A 22282-nucleotide genomic window follows, 5' to 3' on the forward strand; every position below is an offset into this window, starting at 1 on the left:
CTTACGATTAAAAATATATCTATAGGTACTTGATTCAGATTAGCAGCAATAGTGAATGAACCCACGGCCACTTGCGACTGTCAAAAACTAGAGCAACTGGATTAATTAAGCGCACGACGTTAATAATAGACTGGATTGACATTACGCATAAAAAACACAAGGATAATATTTTCATATATCGGTATTTATTTTTCAAGTAACTGACTACCGCAACGAAAAACAAAGAAAAAAACATCAAGCTTGAAGCTACATCTACATCACCTCGTCTCGACTGGCTCACGAGAGCTTCACCAATTCATTCACAGCTAAGTTGGTGTTGACTATTTAGAAAAAAAATCTGTTTGGTCATTGTCTTAATACACTATAACAATTAAACTAGTTGAGTAGCCAATTTTAAATCATACGACAATCACAATAGTGCATAATGAAAAATAACGAAATTAAGACCTAAAAAAGTTAATGACTGTAATACTTCCACTATGCGAAATTACCCTAAACATTATATGCGTAAATTGCTAAAGCCAAAGAGTAAGGCTACGTAATCAGTAGCAGATCAAATTCCCGTCAATATTTTCCTGGAGGATTTCCACCCGTAATAAATTTCTGACAGCGGCAACATGTGTTTGTATCGACGGTTATGTGACTGGAATTGGGACACTAAACACCCACTCAGTAATCGTATCTATTAGTCTATCTCATCTCTTTGTTCGAATATAATCTGAGTATGTATTATGAAATTTCGTTTTTCGTAAGCAACACGTTTTTCACAACAAGTGAAAATAACGACAAAGCAATATGTATATCTAAGTTGATAAGATAATTAGATATTATTATGCTTAAATTGAGTGATTGGTACAACTCAGTAGATTAAAAAATAATTAGAAGTACGTAAGCAAATTGTGAGGTAAATAATAAAACATAATATATAATAAATTGCTGTCACCTATGAATGTCGTTAATAATTCAAAATGCACTGCCATGGCTGAAACTTATATGACTATGACTCGGACAAACCAATGTAAATGCTCAATGGGTGTTTACAATGTCAATGATTATTGTGATAATGATACAGTGTAGCAGGTGACAGCCGTCGCCCCTGCGGCTCGGAGATAAATGCCTTATCACGTGACACACACTAACACTGATAAACAAGATAATTGGATTAGAGCTAGCACCAAACCGCGTTAATTAAGTGATTAAAGGAGCATTTCACCTAACGATAATGTGGTATTGATTAGAAACGACATAATTGGATCTGGGAATGGCCTTATAATTTATAAGTCATGTTAGTCATGTATATTAAGGAGCTATGAAGTGCTTTAATAACATTTGTTAATACGTACCTAAAATCGACCAACATACAGGCTTGTTAAAAGCTAAATAAAAACTATATAATAAATTTAAAGGTGTGGGTAAACATTATATGGGTGTTAAATAATAATAAAAAAACAGCCGAAATTAGGTAGGTACTTATAGTTTGTTTGTTTGTTTTTTTTTATACAAATAATGATAAATAACATTAAAGAGAAAAAAGAATGACGCAGAAAAAAATAGATGTTTTTAAACTACGCTTATTTTAAACTGAATTGTAGATTAATTTTGAGGTGTAGATTCAATTGATACATTCAAAGCTATAGTTTTAGGTTATTTCTGTGTAAGAACTAAATTTTGGTCATGAACAATAGCGTTAACGGAAAATGTTGAAGAATTCCTCTTGAGGAGTCAAGTGCATCGTCCCTGAAAATATTTAGCCCGTCTAATTCCGTCCGGTATGGCCTTTGGTGACGTGCGTACATACTTCGCGTATGACCACCGCTCGATCTTTCACTCAGACTATTCTTACCTCATTCATTATGGCTTAGTAAATATATACTAGCTTTTATGTCTAAGGAGATTTTGGACTAACTTTGTTACTTTTGTCTCGAGTTCGCACTTATGTCATAATTATATTGTTGTTATACTTAGTTACTGACTTTGGTTCCCATTATACTCATCCTATTTCAGTTCTTGCAGACAAGAAGGAATAAATCATGCAGAAAAGATCATTTCCTTAGCTTAATATCAATTAAACTATTTTCATTCGAACATTAAAGTAAAATACCGTGTATCATTTTGATGTCATACCAATGTTACGATGCAATCATCACAATTATCACGAACAAATTTTTACCACTAATTTTAGCACAAGGTCATTTTGGTAGATACATTGCCAAATACCATTCGAATAGGTACATTTCAAAAGCAGTCTCAATAAACAACCAGGCTTTATTCCAGTTTGTGTTCACTTTATAAATCGACCGAACTAAAGGAATAGACGGCGAGGCCAACCTAAGGTTTATTTAATAGAAATTTTATTGGTAATGCGTCTGAACTCCGACACAATGACGGGCCGAGGGGTCCGTAGTGGCACTATCTAAATTTATCAATCGCAGTAAATTAAACTGTTCAGAACCCCTGACCCGGGGCCAATAACGTAGGCATTTCAATTAACTTCGCAGACTTCATAATGTAGGTACCTACGCAGTAAGCTTATTCTGAAAACAAAATTCAGTATAATAAATTTAATATCACCATCGAACAACTTGATTTCTGATGACTCCTGATTAATTGGCATTACATTGATTATAATGTAAAATTATTCTGACACTTAACTTTGAAAACATTATATGGTGGGTCACAAATCAGTTTGTTTTATTCTACCAAACCTATTTACTACTTAATACCAAAAAAGTACGAAATCAGTGTCTTGCATAGACGGAGCTGCGAGCAAGTGCATGTGCACCAATAAATTTTTGATATCATTCTTATACATCAGATGCACATTCGAGAATCGGGCCCCAGATGCGCTGCCGGACAATTTCAATTTAATCAACCATTATTTCGCGGAGGCCTGAATAATAAAATGACAAATATTCATATCGGTATTACTCGTAATAAAGCACCTGCGTATCGAGTGAAGCGGCAGTTGCTGACAGGTAATTATTTAAAGGACAATTTTTTATGGCGACCACGAGCCAACATTCAGTTAAATACATTGTTTTTTAAGTAAGTACCTACTTAACTTACTAACCTAGCCCGGCCATCGTTGAACGCAAGTAGGGGATCATAAATGTTATTTATAAACTACCAGGATAGGTTACAGAAAATTATGCAAAATTTTACCAAAATTTTAATTCGAATGCGATTGAGTAAAAATCATGTCCATTTCCACACTTCCATTTATAATGTGTAAAAGGAAGTCAAATAGTTCAGCTCCAATCTTAGACTGACTTTAAAGATACTATTGACATTGTATGTTATGATAGTTATGACACCCCTAACCATGTTGGTTATACCTAATCTGTGATCGTCTGTTGCATTATGTAGATAGGTACCTACTACAGAAGCGGTTTTTGACGTCTTTTAGTGGCATCTTGTAATTCGGTGACCTGGTCAGTTTTAGAATTTTAGATTTCATCACACTAATTTAGTGGTATTGTAATGATTGCAGCAATGTTTTCAAAGAAAATTCGCTGAGTTCAGTCACTGAAAGTGAAATCCATCCATGGATATACTTTAGTGTTGTTAGAAGTTGTCAATAAACAAATACGAATACAGCTCCAGCCAAACGTATTTCTGATGGCGTACTCGTAAATAGCTTCCTTCCGTTCACGTCACATCGCGAACGTCATCAGAGAATGATACAGTCAATTTGCGCCCATAATGCATATCCATTAGCGAACAATATGCCATGCCAATGGCAGTCGTAAAAGTGAATCTGCTTGTTCATATTGTATAGTCACATCTAATGGTCTAATAATATGTTTAGATACGTTGCTAGACTTATATTGACCGGGATATAGACCGTGATTACCTTTTGTATTATTTATTTTACGTTGCGTATCTAAACATATTAAGTATTAGTATAGTGTAGGTATTTTTTATAACTATTAGTCAATTTTACACAGATCAACCTAGTCCCACAGTAAGCTCAATATAGCTTGTGTTTAGGTAGTAGACTACGATATATTCGATATATTATAATATGGTTATATATTAATACTTATTATATACCTACATAGAAAACACCACAAATATGAAAACATCCATAAACAGGAACAAATATTTGTAATGAACACACAAATAAATGCCCTTACCAGGATTCAACCATGGGCATGGGGCATCCCGGGTCGTAGGCAGTAGGTATTTTATAAATTTATGGAATCTGGAATTAGCGCTATGAATATTTAAACTGGCGTGGCGCACCGTTTATGTCATAATTACCATGGCCCGACTTTATAAAGTAACACGTTATAATTTCACGAGTGTAATAGCGTTATCTTAAACGTTTGAAAAGCCGTTGATAATCATTTGTCCTTGATGGACAAATTTTGCCAAAAGTTTGCTAAGTTTTTTTGAATAAGGTGGATCAAAATGTGTTTCACCTTTGCTCATGTTGCCGGCTTACACTAGTCTAGTTACACTGCGAAATTGCTACTTTGAAGCTCTGGGGTCCTGGGATTAAACTCAGTGATTGGAGTGGATGTGGCTACCATAATATATTTATGTAGGTATTTTCTGATACTACTCTTGTTTGTTTGTTGTGGAAGCTTGTAATTTGCATTTAGTAGATAAGTCTGTTAACCTATGTATGGCAGTAAGCATCCCGAATAAAAAATAAAAAAATAAAAAATAAAACAATCACTACATCTAAGCGCGCTTCACATAGGTACTTAGTAGGTTTTAGGAAACTTAGTAGGCCGATTCTGATTAACAATTTGTTACGGTTTTGATCTTGTTTTTATACGACTTTGACGATCGTTCAAGCCAAAGATAGATATAACTACGTAATAGATGGATACAGTCTAAGGAAAAAACGTGCCTCGAAAATCAAGATAATTTGATTCTCGAACAGATGGCGCCACTTTGGCCTACTCTCGAATAGATGGCGTTGACGGTTTCGTTTGTTATTTAACAATTTTAACGCATATGAGTGAAAGAACATGGGTCAAAATCATATAAAAATAATTAATGCAAATAAAATAATAAGTTATCCATATATAAATACATTTTATGGTATTTTATACACGGAGGGGCGTCGTGGTAGAATATTCACGGTCCCAGGACGCCCCCCAAATGGCATATTTTGGGAAACGCCGGCGTGGGTTTAGTGGGTAGGCTCCTCCCCCTCTTTTCTCAATGGAAAGAGCCGGGAGGTGAGAGTCCCACATCCCCCCCCCCATAATAGGCCCACCTTTTGATAGGTTTCCTCGAGGAGCTGGGCTGGCAGGACTAGCCCACCCCCATGTCACGCAAAATAGGCGCCAGTCGTCGAGTTGCGGAAAATCGCCCGAACTACAATACAATCAATACAATACAATAGGCCCACCTCAGGTCAGGGGGACGATGCGTAACAGCATTCCCACACCGAGAAAAAAAAGTATTTTTATACATCTTCATTTTTAGTTTTAATCGTGTGTCGATAGATGGCAGTGAATTTACTGAGGCTACAAAATTTACTATGACAGTACCGCACTATCCTATTATATCCTCTTTGGTTCAAGGTAATGGCACGCAAATTGTAATGAATCGTGTCGCACTTATCGGTGCGTTTGAGATGCCTTATGACGATCGTCGTTTGCGTGGAAAACAGGACAAAAATATCAATATTATTGAATCATGTTACCTAACAACCAGTCTTATCTTAGAAATATCGACAAGGTTTTTCTTATCTGTTTATCATTCTGTCAGTTATTATGCCCTTACTGGGATTCGAACCCAGGACCTTCGGCTTCACAGGCAGGGTCACTACCCACTAGGCCAGGCCGGTCGTATACTTAATTTCAAATATCAAAACAATTAATTTATTCCTAGGTAGGAAAAGCGACCTTCACGTTTATTGAAAAATAACAACAATGGAACGCCGTGTTTTTATTAACCATAGAGTAACTATTTTTGATATATTTACCCTTCATCGTGCATGCCATATAAAGTCGTTTTTAGGGTTCCGTACCCACAGGGTAAAAACGGGACCCTATTACTAAGACTTCGCTGTCCGTCTGTCCGTCCGTCTGTCCGTCTGTCTGTCTGTCACCAGGCTGTATCTCATGAACCATGATAGCTAGACAGTTGAAATTTTCACAGATGATGTATTTTTGTTGCCGCTACAACAACAAATACTAAAAAGTACGGAACCCTCGGTGCGCGAGTCCGACTCGCACTTGGCCGGTTTATTTTTACTCATTATGTTACGTTTTTGTAACAAATCGGCAATATTTAAATCTGTGTGACCATCACTTTATCCTTACACTCTTCCTCGTGCCTCCTTACACTTCGGATAACAAAACAGATCATAAATAATCGTATTATAGCTGCCATCGGTGACATCAGCGGCTTGTAATGCTTGTAAAATTGGCAAGGTCGCTTGTAATGCTTGTAAAATTGGCAAGGTCGCTTGTAATGCTTGTAAAATTGCCAACCTTGTTTTTTGTCACATGCCTTGTTTTGTCTCCTATGCCTATCCTATCCACTATGTCCATTTTAAGACCTAATTATTTTCGAACATCAGGACTTGATAGTTGACGAAACAGTAATTTAAATGTAAATACCTACCTATTATTTCCTGAGAAAATAAATGTCTAACATACTTAGGCTGAAAGGAGGAATGAAATATAAGGTTATATAAATACGTGCTTCTAAATGAAACTCGTTTTTCGTGCTTGAAGTATATTTGTCTTATTTTCCTCAAAGTTCAATTTCTAAACCATCCAAAGACTCAAAAAACTGTGCCTCAATGCCTTTGGGCTTGTTCCACAATGGTGGAGCACAATGAGCCCCACCGGCGTGTGACGTCACATCCGTGGCCAAATCGCTTCCGGCGCGCCCGCGGGCTTTTCGACAAACTCTTTGTTGAGTCCCTGACGCGTCATGTCGCGTCCTGGCGACACGTCCGATTAGGCACGTGAAAAATTACTTTACAAATTGGAAAAATAGACACATCAGGTGGATTTCCGATTTTAGGTACAGTTGTAGGTAGGTTTTATATCTGTCTGTTTGGGATGTAAAGGCATGGTAAAGGTAGATATGATGTTCGACCTAATGCGGTTTCATAATATTTGTATCGTGTTGTTATAGGGCCCAAGACTGGTTAAAAAATCACCAAATCCACACTGACATTCATCATTCATATTTAAAAAAATATTTTCTTTTTGGTTACAACCACGAAGGTTGTAATCATGGAGACTATATAAACGAGCCAAATCTCTATATATGAAGTGTCCATCAAAAAACAGTAATTAGGCGGCGCCACCATACACCAAAATACTACCAAAAACAACCTACGTAATTTGGTCGGGTTATTTGTTGCCTTATATGCCTAACTAGCGCCAGCGGAGAGATTAGGAACTATTATTTAAAGCTGAAAGCGGTCACTTTTGCAACAATTCTGCCATAAGAGATTGGCATCCTTTCTATACCATCCATAGTTGTAATATTATACCCATGCAACACTCAAGAACAATGTAATCAAATGTTATTTCCATAGAAAAAGTAAACTCATAGTAAATTAAAAAAGTAGTACAAAAGTTTGATTCGATAAATTGAAATCAACGGTATGAAAACAATCGAAAACTGTACTGTTATAATAAATCTATTATTCCAAAATATCTCATACAATTTCCTCGGAAATCTTCCGTTTTATACTTTCCCTCAAAGATTTCCCAGTAGGCTGCCAATATTTTTCACCGTTGACATCGGCTACGACAACGCCATCTATTTTCGAATCGCCACACTCGGCGACGGAAGTTCGCCTCGCCTCCGCTAGATGTCTAGTGACCTAAATTTGAAAGGAAGTTTCTTTTCTCGCCCGATGACTAACAGTGTTAATTTTAGTTTCCTAGAGGAAAACTTGCCAATATTATTTTGTATGACAAATGACAGTCTCTTTGGCAGACTCGAATACGTATAATAAGCGTCGATGACTGGCCTTGGCCCTACGCTGGATAATATTTGTATCAGATTTTAATACCTAGAGTAACTGTTCACATTTTAAATGTCCATAAAAACCTAGTAAATATTTAGGTATTTAATTTTATCTATCACTGACTAATAAATTAATAATCAATCTAATATTTTTGTCCATCGCCTAGGTATCATTTTTAAATTGTGAGAGAATAACAGTCCAGCTTATTGTGAGACTTATACGAATTTTACTAAGTCTCAGATCTTTTGTTGATACTGTAAATAAACCAAAACTCCGAAAATTCTCATTTAAAATTGTGCCGTTTTGGAAATTTCGTGAGGGATACTTAAAAAGAATTTTCTAAACTTTATTTGGCAAAGGGTTTGTTAACACATTCCGATTATTACAATTTTCAGAAGGCCAGTTGCCTGTGGGGGATCCAAACGACGCCAACTTTTGATTAGGTGCCTACAACAACGGAAAGTCCTGTTTGAATTTCCAGACCTTGCCCCCAATTCATTTGTAATAGTGAAATTATTTTACCCTGTAATAATTTCTGCTTTCACTACTTACTTGGAAACATTTTAATTATGTTTTTCCAGTAGGTACAGTTTAATTACATCCCTACGTTCTATTAAGGAGGAATTCCTAACACAAATGTATTTAATTAAAACAGGCGAAGTATGAAAAATAGAGTACCCTAGTTTTTTTTCTACATTATTACTGTCTACGAAGAAACAATAACCTTTACTATATCATGTATCTTATTTAATACAAAGTTAGCGTTTCTCGTTATGATGATGGTAAAAAAAATGGTGAGTGTCTTGGAACTCTCGGTTGGAACGAAGTTAAGAAAGGTTGTTCCTTGGGCTAAGGGGCGGAGTCTGCTGTGGGATGCTACATGTGTGAGCACATTTGCGGCGTCACATCTTGCACAGACTACACGTGCGGCTGGGGGGGCTGCAGAGAATGCGGCGAGACAAAAACATGCCAAGTACTCAAACTTAAAGCCGGTTTATGATTTTGTCCCTCTTGCTGTTGAGTCAGCTGGGCCTTGGTGTTCCGAGGCGAAGAGTTTTGTGAGGGATCTGGGTAGGCGCTTGCGGGATAGGGGTTGTGATCCTAGGTCTGGTGCGTACCTGGTCCAACGTATATCTTTGGCGGTTCAGCGGGGGAACGCCGCTGGTATTATGGGGACGTTTGGGCCGGGTACTTACCGGATTAGGGTTTAGGTTTGCTCTTTTGTGTTATTATTATTGTACTCATAATTTTTTCTTTGTTTTCAATCAATGTTGACGATGCGTGTTGCAGATAACTTACGTGTAAACGAACGTTCTGTTTTGACGAAACCTGAGGTGGATGAGCTTATTGTAATGTGACGAAGCCTGCGCTGTGGATCTGATGGTATGCCTTTTTGTTTTTTTGGTTAATAAATTTTGGTAAACGTTAAAGAAAGGCTGGTGAAGTGTTCATGTTGATGCTCATGCTCATGCTCATGCCCATGCCATGTCATGTCATGTTATGTTGTATTTCGTGTCCGTGTACGTGTTTGTCATCCCCGTGTCCGTCTCCGTGTCCGTCATCCCCGCGTCCGTTTCCGTCATCCTCATCCTCATTTTCATTAGTCTTATTACAAATATTGCACTAGTATGGCTTGTGACGGCAAAATCTTGCACTTTTTTTGCCTAGCCCCCATCCGCAAAATCAAATGTATAACTTCTTTGGCGCCTATAAAAGGACACTGAGCACGTTCTTGCTAAAACAAACAGAGAACAGAAACAAAAAATTGGCTAACTTCAAAAGTTATGTCATTATTTTCCATTCTTCAGCCGCAAATCCATATATCTGTACCGTGTTCATAATAACACCCGTATATTGAAAATGGGATATCTACGTTTCTATAAAACTGTCTTTGATGTTCCAGTCCGTGCAGAGTACAACGCTTGTGAATACTGGACCTTTCATCACGTAATTCACGTACAAATCCCTGTTTAGTTTAGTTTTGCTCATCATGTGAGTAGGGATTATACCCCTCGAAATGATTTAGCGACCAATATTGCGGCTCATACGAATCTTGTCATAAGTATGTAGGTAATGTAATATACATGAATGGGCATTGCTGATGAGTGATGTGTCTTTTATAATGTATTGCGCTATATTTAGTCAGTGTCAGTTTATTTCAGTTTAGAATTTTAGAATTTCAAAAGATTCAGTAAAATTATATATAATATATAAAAAAACAAGACGTTCTCGGTTAGGTTTCGGCCTTTGTTTATGAGCATTGACAGAATAAGCTGACAAAAGGGTTCGTTATTATAATACGCAGTTAGACTGTTGATTATTATGGTAGGGTTTTGTCAACACAATATGCCTCCAGGCAAATTATAGTGCCAGCCTGTTTGATGTCATGTCGGGGGAATAGCCGACATTTATTGGACGCGAATGTTTACCACACCAAGAAGAACTCGTCATAAAAATATAGTTTTACTGTTTTCCTTCGAAGCTCGAAGTCTAATAAATGACGAAAATGTCCTCAGGGAGTGTAAGACAGGTAACTGGGTCCGTGGCGATATTAAAGAGTAGGTACAATTTTAAGCAAAGGGTATGGCGATGCGAAGATAAGTGTTATCAGTAACCGAAACATGCGAGTTGTTAAGCTAAGTTTTAAAACGTTTTGTTTTGACTTAAGAGGTTATTACATATATTTCCTTTCGCCGATCGCTTTCCGCTATCTTGTTGTTAAGAGGGACAGGAAAACAACATATACCTTTCACTGTTCTTCTCAGCAGAAAGTATCTTAAAAAGGATGGAGGTTAACCCCTTTTGATTAATAACTTAAGTGAATCTAATCAAAAGTCGCTGTTTACTGTACGGGTGCGCAGATTTACCAAGAATATAGGTATAACATAGTTTGAATGTAATGTACTTACAATAATTCATAATGCTGCGTTGCGACCAATGTGTTTTTGACCAAATATCAATAAGTCGAAATCACATACGAATAAAATCAATTCGGAAATGAACATGAACCATGAACCCGACTTTAAAGAGGGCATTTTAAACTATCATTTGGCTTTGATGTAACCGAAACCTTACCGCGTATTTACTTGTAAACCTCGGTTCAAATACGCCTGATCCATGCTGGATCCTACCGTGGGAGAGTCCGCAGCGGGCAAGATTAATTAGGTCTGCGGTTAAATTAATAACGCAGCCAGCCGACACGCACCCTGGACGCTGGGCGAAGAAGCTCTGTGCGAACCAATTGTATTGTCTGAAATTGGAACGTAAAATGTCTTAAGTGCTAACTCTATTCGCTTGAAAACAAAGTTAAACATTATTAATAATCTATATTCGTAACTAGCGACCCGCCCCGGCTTCACACGGGTTACACAAAACCTTAACAAAATATACACGTAAACCTTCCTAAAGAAACACTCTCAAGAACCGCATGAAAATCCGTTCAGTAGTTTTTGAGTTTATCGCGAACATACATACAAACAGACAGACGCGGCGGGGGACTTTGTTTTATAAGAGCTAGTGATATTCGTAATATTATAATAGGTATAAACATTTGAATATTCTAATACCGAAGTTCGCTATCGGTTAAGTTAAATTAATAAAGTTCAAACAATCTTAAAATGCATGACCCTCCTGTGATATTTTTACAATGACATTTGCATAATTGCGTCGAATTTTTTCGTAGGTAGTAGGTACCTATTACCTATATTGTTACTATTAAGGCTGGCGTCCATTAGACTCGCCGAGGCGAATCGAATCGAATCGCAATAATTCGCCTCCTATATTTTCTAATGCAACTGCGTCCATTGACGGGCGCGCCGCGGCTCTTCGCCAATGGACGCAGTTGCATTAGAAAATATAGGAGGCGAATTATTGCGTTTAGATTCGATTCGCCTCGGCGAGTCTAGTGGACGCCAGCCTTTAGTGTTGTTTCGATAATACTGTACCTTTATAGGTACAGTATTATCGACTTAAAATATTATTAATAAATATAGTTTTTTTATAAATATCGTTATTATATTATTTATTATTTTTATATTATATACTTCCAATTAAATGTCAATAATGTACAATACACATTTTTTCCACATGACAACTCCAACAAAGGTACAGCTTAAATTACTAGTGGCGTCAAAACGGCAAAATTCATCAAATAAAACGAGGACTCGTTTTACCAAACAACGCACCTATTTGCCGCTGAACACCCTGTAATCGAATATGTCAGATGCACTAACCCTTATTCGAAATCACCGCTGGCCGCAGCAAACAATATGTACTACAAAAACAAATGCAGGGATTATGAGTATTATAACAAAAGATTGCTAAAGAAAAGATCAGATCTATTTAGTGCCGTTTTAATATTTTATTTTTAATAGAAATAATTAGCTGGAAAACATATGGCGGATTTTTTCTAAGATCACAATTAGACAGTTATGAATTGACCATTATAAATATGAAGCGAAGACCTACCGTTTAATTGATACCTTTAATACTTGGGGGTTACACCACTTACTTTATTTCATGTCATAAAAAAATATTTGTTTAAAATTTGAATCTTGAGTTGAATATTATAACTATTATAACTGTCATTTATATGGCTGCGTATGCGGTTAAGGGTTACCTTACTTAATACCATTTTTATTATTCCTTTATTTATCTTGGGTCTTAGGTTAGGGTTTTACAATGTGAGTATAAAAGTACAATATAAGAACACATTATAAAAAACCTAACCTAGGGTGCCGCCGGCAGCGGCCCAAGCTGCCGGTGGTCAGGGCCGCGGAGTGAGGAAGCGACGTACTATACGCGTCGTGTCCAAAATTACCGCCTTCTGCATCTGACCCTTGATCCAACCACTGACCCTTGTTCTTAAGTCTGTTATCTCAGGCAAAATATATCCGCATGTTTTGCTTTCTCGATAGTGTTCATTAATCGTTGTTTTAGTGGGCAGAACATGGAATATTTCGCTTGTTAATTAGATGCTCGCACATGACGGGACTCGTGCCGGGCGGCTCAATGAGATGCAAATCGCATTACCTCTCTATTACCGCCGCTAATGAGCTGATACCGATAAACAGTCGACATCTGACCTGGACGTTGCCATTGCTTACAGAGTGCAGGCGAGTTACTAACCTCTCGAAATTTGTAATAACTGTTACATTAACATTTTTATTTAAAAAAAACCCCTACGCTATTCATTTTATGCCAAAAATGCCTTTCATCGTTTTATTGCGTGAAAGCGAATTTACTTGCGGTGGTTATCTTATTAGCTATGTTTAAGTATCAGCTCTTTTCCAAAATGATGTTAAGGCATTAGGCATAAAATGGTTTATTATCGTATGATTAGCGTAGATGGTTTTTTTAATGTTTAATTTAATACTTAATACTGTACTTTTACTGTAAGCGTATGGAAGAATATTCCTGCATCGAACTTTGGAAACAATACCTCTTTTACAAAACAGTGAGTCCTCAACACGTGAGGGTTTAATTGTGGTTTTGTTGGGGTAGGTTGTTTAATCGACGACCGGTCTGGCCTAGTGGGTAGTGACCCTGCCTGTGAAGCCGATGGTCCTGGGTTCGAATCCCGGTAAGGGCATTTATTTGTGTGATGAGCACAGATATTTGTTCCTGAGTCATGGGTGTTTTCTATGTATTTAAGTACTTATATATTATATATATCGTTGTCTGAGTACCCATAACACAAGCCTCTTTGGGCTTACCGTGGGACTTAGTCAGTCTGTGTAAGAATGTCCTATGATATTTATTTATTTATTTAATCACATTGTACTCTGTATAAATTTAAGTTGTCATTTATATTCATTGACAAAGATGAGCTGAACAATAATTTCATGACAATATTTTACGCAGTGTAAAAACCACTAGGGTCAGGTGGGGTAAATATAAGACACGGGTAAGAATAAGACTAATGGACTGCGAGCCAGGCGCAAATTTCGTCAGTCATCGCCTCCCGGGCGAAAACTCGTGTAGCGGTTAACGGCTATGTATGATGAACCCTCGTGAACGTCAGCTGCCGCTCCGTAGTTGAAATTACCCCTCCATATTTTATATGAAATTGAACAAACATTAGTGATGTACACAATTCGAGGTTTTTATCGATGTAAATACCTCATTTAAAACACTGACCCAGTAAAGGACAATATTTTTATTAATTGTGTATCAAGCAGAAACGTCAGCAAACGATACTATTAATTTATTTTTATTTATTTTGTGATTTTAATTTATTTCTAAGCTTAATATTTTTATTTTATTACGCGTCAAATTTTACATTAAATTATACTGTAATATAAGTTTTTTTAAATTGCAGATGAAAAGAAAAAAAAGCTATGTAAACCTGTAGACGTGTAAAACATTATCGACTGATTTTTAATAGACACGAGTCCCATCGTCCAATCACTATTTACTATGGGGACCAGTTGAAATTACTGTTTGTATAATTTAATATCTTGTCTTTTTATTAATTATATAACAATTCAAGTCTTGGAGACCCTTTACATCTCTGGATAATTTGATGATCTTTTTTATTATTATATACATTTTATCTCTGACACCTAGAGACTTTTACATCTCTAAACAATGTTAGTACTTCTGTTGTTTGTATATTTTTTATTAGCTTTTTTTGTGTAATTTGACATTTATATTTACGTAATTGTTTTTTTTTTTTGTAATTTTGTGTTAATTTTATTGTTTGTAAAAATTGACATGTAAAAGTGCCCCTGTGGCCTATTTGCTGAATAAATGTTTGATGTTACCCCGTTAAAATTTAGTAAGTTTTTTTTTGCAAAAAATTACGTAGCTACATAAATAAAGGGGTTCAATTCAGATCCCTTACCATACCCACCATGACTAACCACAGGACCTCAGATTTAGCAGCGGTAGTTCACTGTAATGAAACTTATTGATAATAAGTTATTATCAATAGTTGTAATCCCTACTCGGCGGGATAATTAAAACTATTTGTGCCTTTTTATATAAAAGACTCATTTTAAAGTATACAGGCTCAACATTTTTGGGTGTGTCTAAAAAAATAAAATCTAGATAACTAATCTACAGTATGAAGGCAATCAACTGTCAGTAAAAGTACTCTATGTATGTTATTTTCGGAAGTCAAAGTTGTACTTTATAACTTACCAGTCGAAATTGTCCCGCTGCACCTTATAGTTTTTATACCAGCACAGACTGTCAAACACAATTTGAATGTATGTTTTTTACTCACGTAATAAATTTAACTGTTATATCCTATCTACAATTTTATCCCCATATTAACGGAAACCATCCTTTAAACATTATCACTCGCGGGTAAACAGATGTTTACCCGTAGTGTTTACGTGTTCATACTCAAATATTAATATTTACCTACATGTCAGTTCATCCTGTATTCTTTTTGTTTATTCTATATAGTATACTAACATATCGAACATATGTAATCAAATTTGGGAACATACTGGAATTACAAACTGAAATAAATTATCATATACGAAGAAAAAGTGACCAAGGTCTCCAGTGCCCAGGGCTGGAATCGAACCAGCGTCCCTTTGTATTTTTCCAAGTAGGTTTCCATGAAATTTTACTTAGAGCTTATGACGCCCTCAAATAGTAAATAATTAATTTAATTTGTTTCTAATACTGGAATATTTTAATTAACAAATAAAATAAAATAATCTAAAACTTTCTAAGGTACGTTTTAATAATGCGAAAAAGTTTAATGAATATTATATACCTATATAGGACGAGTCTTACCTTATCTTATGAGTGTCAATCTACCCACGGGCGGCAACGTCATACATAATTAAAAAAATCTTTGCAAGTTTTCACAAGAGATCATTTACTCAAAACTTGAGTGCCTATCTCGAAAAATACTTAATCCGGGCTACTCTATCTATACAACACCTTCAATTGTAAATGTAAGTATCTGCTGAAGTTTTTCAGGCACTTCGATCACGTTGTATAACCAGATTTTCCTGAAAAGGATTATTTTAAAATATTGCTTTTATTCGCCGAGCGGGTTTTACGAGAACCATCTGCAACCATTCGACTGGAGCGCCGTTGATGTTCATCTGTTCTGGCATTGCGCGCGGATGGGCACGGGTGTGATCCTGCCGACACAGATTACATAAGATATACATCACATTTATTGATGTGGAATCGGCTTAGACCATTTGCGTTCTTAAAATTATTTTAAACGGGTTACTCACGTATTATTAAGCCGAGAGCGTTTATTCGACTTAAGTATTTAATATGTTCTAGTCTCACGGGAGTTTTATACTATAACATTTGCGTTGTTGTTATTTTAAATGAAAAATAAAATCACTCATCAGTAAGGTTAATGCCGCCAAATCCCTTATAGGGACAATTCCGCACACGAGCGTTTTTTTTTTAAACAATAGTACACATTTGATAATTTCATCGACAAAGCAGCGATGGCTTTTAGTTTCAGCAATCAAAAGCAGATGGGCTTTTTTTCCTACGGTTGTAAAAAAAGAAATATATGACGGATTTGGCCGCATTAACCTTATAAAATAATTTATTATATGGACACGATGAAGCATTATGTTTTCAAGTGAGTTCAGCTTTTTCATTGATACGAGTATACAGCTTTTTTGTATCGGTATAAACCGATTCTGCATCAAAAAGTATATCGATTCGTTAGTATTCGACCCCAATTTCCATTGTTATCGTTAATTTGCATACTGTTACTATTTCCCTTTTAAGCTAAAATTTACATTAATTGTACGATTCGAGAGCGAATATCACTAATGACGTGAGGTAATAATAATTTAAAAGCGTACACGTGTCTGCTACTGTAGATATTGATTAATCTGGGCGGCGCGCAGTCTGCCGTACAGGAATGTAAACAATAGTACTTCTTCACAATAATCATAAGGACCGACATACGTATACAATTATCAAAGAGTAATCTATACGGAAGAAAAATCCAATAAGTTCTACGCACAAAAGTTGCTATTTACTGAAATTTACAAGCACAAGTACACCGTCATTTACGCCAGGTACACTGGCATTTTGAACTTTTGGTCCTCTCGGTGCTAAACTAACTGAGATTCTGACAATCTATTGTCCATCTGGCGCCTGACGGGATCAGGTATTGCCATTTGGTCCGGGATGGTGCGGTGCATAGCCATGCCGTATGAAATACTATTAAGTACCTACCACCCAATAACATTTCAACATAGTGGTGTTTTTAAATAACTTTTTTAATCAAAATTTTATCATACGTGCACATGGTGCTGTTGCTGTATAACTATAAGTAGGTGCTATAGTATTTTTCAAACACGATGGGTACGATGACAGATGTCATCTCAATACAATTTATAACCTTAAAATGCAAAATCTCGCCAAGTTGTATTGAGATGATATGTGTCACCGTACCCATCGTATTTGATAAATACTATAAACATAGAAAATTAATGTTATAGAGCCATAAAGTTGATATATTATTGATGGTAACTGTACGTTATGTATTTGAGTAACACTTGTAACAGTAAATGTGTTCTCTGATTGAGTAGCGTCGATTTTGCTCGATTTGCGTTGTTTAGTGTGGCCGCCTGGCCGTTTGTTCCGAACAACAGCTCAGCAATCTCTTAACAATGAAACCGCTTGCTCTTAATATATCAGAGCCCTTAAATTATTATTATTACGTAATCTACGAGTATTGTGGATTTATAAAAGCGTGAAATTGACGACAATATGACCAATTGTGGGATGTCCATCTCTTTTTTAGCGACTGACTAGTTTCTTATTTCCTGAGCATGACTTAATTGTTCATGGCTACAACCAAATAATAAACTGATAACTATCTGATAACTATCTGATAAAAAAGTAAGTAAAAAGTTATAAAGCTGTAACCTGCTGTGAAAAAACCTATTTCTTTAAGGGCCACTTGCACCATTCACTAACCCGGGGTTAACCGGTTAAACCTGGAGCTACCATGGTTACCAGTACAATTTGATACTGGGTTAATGGTGTAAGGATGACTCACGATACACCGGGCCGGGCCCGGGCCAAGGCGACCGACATGTCATTCCATAGAAAACGAAGTGCCGGAAGCTCCGGCCCGGCCCCAGCTCGGTCTAGCGAAGGGGCGTAGCAGCTAGAGAATATGGCGCCCGGGGTAGTCACCAAATTTTCGCCCCCTGACGACTGACAAAAGTTTCCCTGCTGCTGCCTTTTGCTCATTTTGGCGCCCCCCCTGGAATGGCGCCCGGGGCACTTGCATCCTCTGCCCTTCTCATCTCATCTCTGTCACCTTACTTTAGCCACAAAAACGGAACGATTGACACCTAACACTTCAAGATTAACATTTTTACAAGCTTTTTATTAACTTGCAATGTATCTATGTTATGTATATTTGTACGGGTCAAATCTGACCCACATTCCGGTTTCCGATGAACCTGAAAATTTGTACACATATGTAAGTCGGGTGACAATGCAATATTTTGGTACTATCGGGCTGATCTGATGATGGGGACAGGAGGTGGCCATAGGAACTCTGTGATAAAAAAACGCAACGTGTTTTGGGTTTTTTGAATTGTCTCAATGAGTATTAGTTTCCTGTGGAAAGAAAAGTACAGTCGACGATAACAGCTTGTACCAAAAATTTTATTTTTGCTATAAACTTATTTACACTTAACCCATGGAGCGCCCTATTGATACACGTGTGTCAGTAGCAAGTATAGGAGTTCCATACTACTTTGAAACTGGGGTGCTCCAGGGGTTAAGCTCCGTTCTAGCCTGAAGGAGTCCATAATTTCCAAATTCTTGTACTGTTTCTTCTTCTGAATCAAATGTTATACTTACGGAATAAGTCTGCTGGCAAAATAAACACATTGGGATTGGGTTGCGTACCTAACTCGGCTAATTAGATCACTAGTTTTATACTGAAGCCCCGCTAAATTCAAGGGTCAATTTGAAAACAAGTATTGCTCAAGAATTTTATTGCCCATGTAATAACCACACCATTATTTTCAATATAGAAACCTCGTATCCCTCCTTGACCCCACTTTGTACTTTTTCATTTAGTGCGGCTTAATGTTGGCGAGGTTTACAGTTTTTAAGTTTTTAATGATCAGTATCCTGGAATGATAAAATAATAATAATAATAAAGCTCTTTATTCCAAACGTTTTACAGTTTTTATCTACATTAATTGATGCTATCTATTTACATATTTTATTTTTAGTAGGTATTTGTTTTTTTCAGTATAGAATTTAATTTATTTTTTAGTAATATTAGAGTAAAGTTTAAATCTATGTTAATTCCGTTTGGACGCCCAGTTTTGGGCAAAGCTTCCTCCATACCACGCCATTTGTGTCGGTTTGACACTGAAATAATATTACACCGCTTTGAGCCAAAAATTTACAGCGAAAATTTAGGAAAAATAGAATAAAAAAATAGGTAGTATTTTTTTGCTATGAAAACTTTCAAGTTTTCAACCGAAGTAGAACAAACTTTTACGCCACTGTGCAAACTAATCTTTATAATATTCCCCTGATAACTCAACCGCGTTAATTAAGCTTTACCTCTAGCTTCGATCAATATATTATGTAGGCATTTCTATTGCGTTTTCTCAAAGCACAGCCAATGGTGTGAATCACGCACATTATTTGCTATTTTGCAAAGTACCTGTGATGCACTCACGTAGGAAGGCGTAGGCCGCGGATGTATCGGATTGAGTTACACTTTACACTTCCCTGGCGTTATACTCGTATGTTTCGATAGGTACCGATATAAAGCTGCACCGTTTATTGAATGTTTAAAGCGTAAGGTGCCTGCCACGGAAATATTTAACGAATTCCAAGCGAGTATTCCGCGAGTCTGGTTTGCCTCGGGACCTAATTCCCCTTTTGGGATGTCATTACGATCGCTTATCGACGCCGCGCGAGCCGGGGGCTCAGGCGGACCAGTATAACATGCTCCCCGATTAGGTCTGTTAAGTTATTCTTAGTGTCTTCTCAGTTAGAAAAGGGTTTGTGGGCTATAACTATTAGCTAACAGAAATGAGCTCTATCTCCACTCAGTCCCCTAGAGTAGGTTGAACTGCTTCAATCGTAATCACTTGAGCGCGAACTCTTACCAGGGGGCGTAAGCCAGGATATTGGAAGGAAACAAAAGATATGGCGCGTCGCGCGAAACTTTCGACGGAAGATAATATTATGGTCGTCGCGTGGAATTTTGCCTTTTACATATTTGTATAATTCTGAAAATATACTTTTGTTGAAGATTTTTTGTTACATTGTTAGCCTGTAAGTTAATACTATCAACTATGGACTGTAACTGTCTGAAAATAAGTTATTTTTCTTTATTTATTTTTGCTCGTCAGATCTCTCGGCTATGTAAGTAGTTATTTTATTCTAAAATTATACTGCTATGGTATGCTGCGATATACTACAACTGAAAATAAATGAAAATTAAAAGACATGTTTTATCGAGACAACTTTTACCTTTTAAGGTTTTGGTTGGATTCTGCCATTGCAAATATAGTCTAGTTTCAGTGCGAATTTATTCAAGGCGTTTATTTGCCTTTGATTAAAACGTGTAAAAATTCAATATAAAAACTACAACTTTGCGTCAGGCCTCTCTTAACATACAATTTTAGCGTAGATAGTAAATCCAGCGCTGCGGAAGTTTTTCCTGGGTTTTGGCCTCAGGCCGACGCCGTACGCTGCGCAGCGTCATATCTACTGGGAAGAAAGCAACAATTTCTATAGAACGTAATGCTCTACTCAGCGTTCGGCCTCAACCGCATCAGTAGGCCTAGCACAGAAGGGGCGCGACATCATCTCGCCCGCGAGATACACTACCCGCCTTTTCAAACTAACTGTATTACCTAAGTAAAGAGGGACGGGTAGTATACTGTCGCACCACTAGCTAGCCCGGCTGACCAACATAGATTTATGTCAGGTAAAAAATGTTGTCACGCATCTAGAGGCTACGTTGCACTGGTTAGCCTGAGAACTCGACTCGCCTGCTCTTGCGTAACCAATAGTAAAACACGGCCTGCAGTCCAAGTAGGTACCGTAGTGGACTCCGCCAGAGTTTATTTCGAGATATTTTGTTTCGGGCTATTCTCGGCCCTTCCTGTCTCGACGAACGACGTGCGAATTTAAGGGCGACTTTAATGTGAGTTTAGTCTATTATTTGTTCGACTTCTATTTTATTATGTTCATCATTACGCTGGCCCCCGACGGTACCGTCGTTTACTTGTCAACGACATGCTTTATTTCGGCCGATGTGTTTTGAAGAGTCTTACAACGAAACATTTTCAAATTACACATTTATCTATTTATTACCGTCTCTTGGAGTGATTCATTCTTAAACAGGATTTCAAGATATAAACAATTGTACATTGTTCTTATCAGTTTTGAATGATTCACGGTTAGTTTCACTATTTAGACTTTTATTGACCGGGATATGGACCGTGAATACCCACCCGCTATTTTAAGTTACCCGAGAACAAGATGCATGTAACTGCGTCCAAATATCGGGAGCTCGAAAACAATACAAAAGGTAATCAAATCACGGTCCATATCCCGATCAATATAAGTCCACTGAGCTGTTCTTATATATCTGGAATTAATTATTTAAGTATAGTATTACATAATTTCTTCCAACTATTACGACGGTATAAAATATTGCTTAAGATGCCTATAGGTACTTAGTCTTCAGGTCATAGGAGCTCTTTATATTCCCGTTGGTTCGTAGATATAATTTAAAAAAATAACGAATTGCTGGTATTCCTTTAAGTTGATTTCAAAAATCAAGCCCTGGCGTATTTTTCATTACATAATCCCAGCGGATCAATTCTAGCCGCAAAAATAATAAAAGGCCGATATTCGAGAAACCTACAATATCAAAGGGAATAAGACCATTACGGCAAGATAATTCAGTCAATAGGGACTCGGTGGACTCGAAGTGACACAGTATTAGGTAAGAATAGGGGCAATCCAAATAGAATAACATAAAGGAATAAAGGGAATTCTTAAATGGACTTTTGTTTTATCTACGCCCATGGGACGTTTTATATCCGAATACGTATAATGGGTTATAATGATTTCAACTGTAAAGATAATGTAGAACATACGAATTCACCTAAATCTACGGTAAGTAGGTAAGTATGTACTAAATAGTTCAATAAAAAAAAACCCTGTCACTACAATAGAAGCAATCAAAATATCATCGAAAACGTATTGGTAGCGTGCGTTCGTTGATGATGTGCATAGTACGAGCTCGATGCTTTAAAATTCTATTATTTATATTTTTCTCCATTGATATAAATTAGAAAAGTTTATATTATA

General features: G+C 36.8%; 1 protein-coding gene across 12 annotated transcripts in view; it reads left to right on the forward strand.

The window, feature by feature from the left end:
* LOC134743561 (uncharacterized) overlaps positions 1–22282 on the forward strand; it is a 252919-nt gene that overhangs the window by 139513 nt on the left and 91124 nt on the right. The gene's annotated exons all lie outside the window — the stretch shown is intronic.

Source organism: Cydia strobilella, chromosome 8 (genome assembly GCF_947568885.1).
Source record: "Cydia strobilella chromosome 8, ilCydStro3.1, whole genome shotgun sequence".
In the NCBI taxonomy this organism is placed as follows: Eukaryota; Metazoa; Arthropoda; class Insecta; order Lepidoptera; family Tortricidae; genus Cydia; species Cydia strobilella.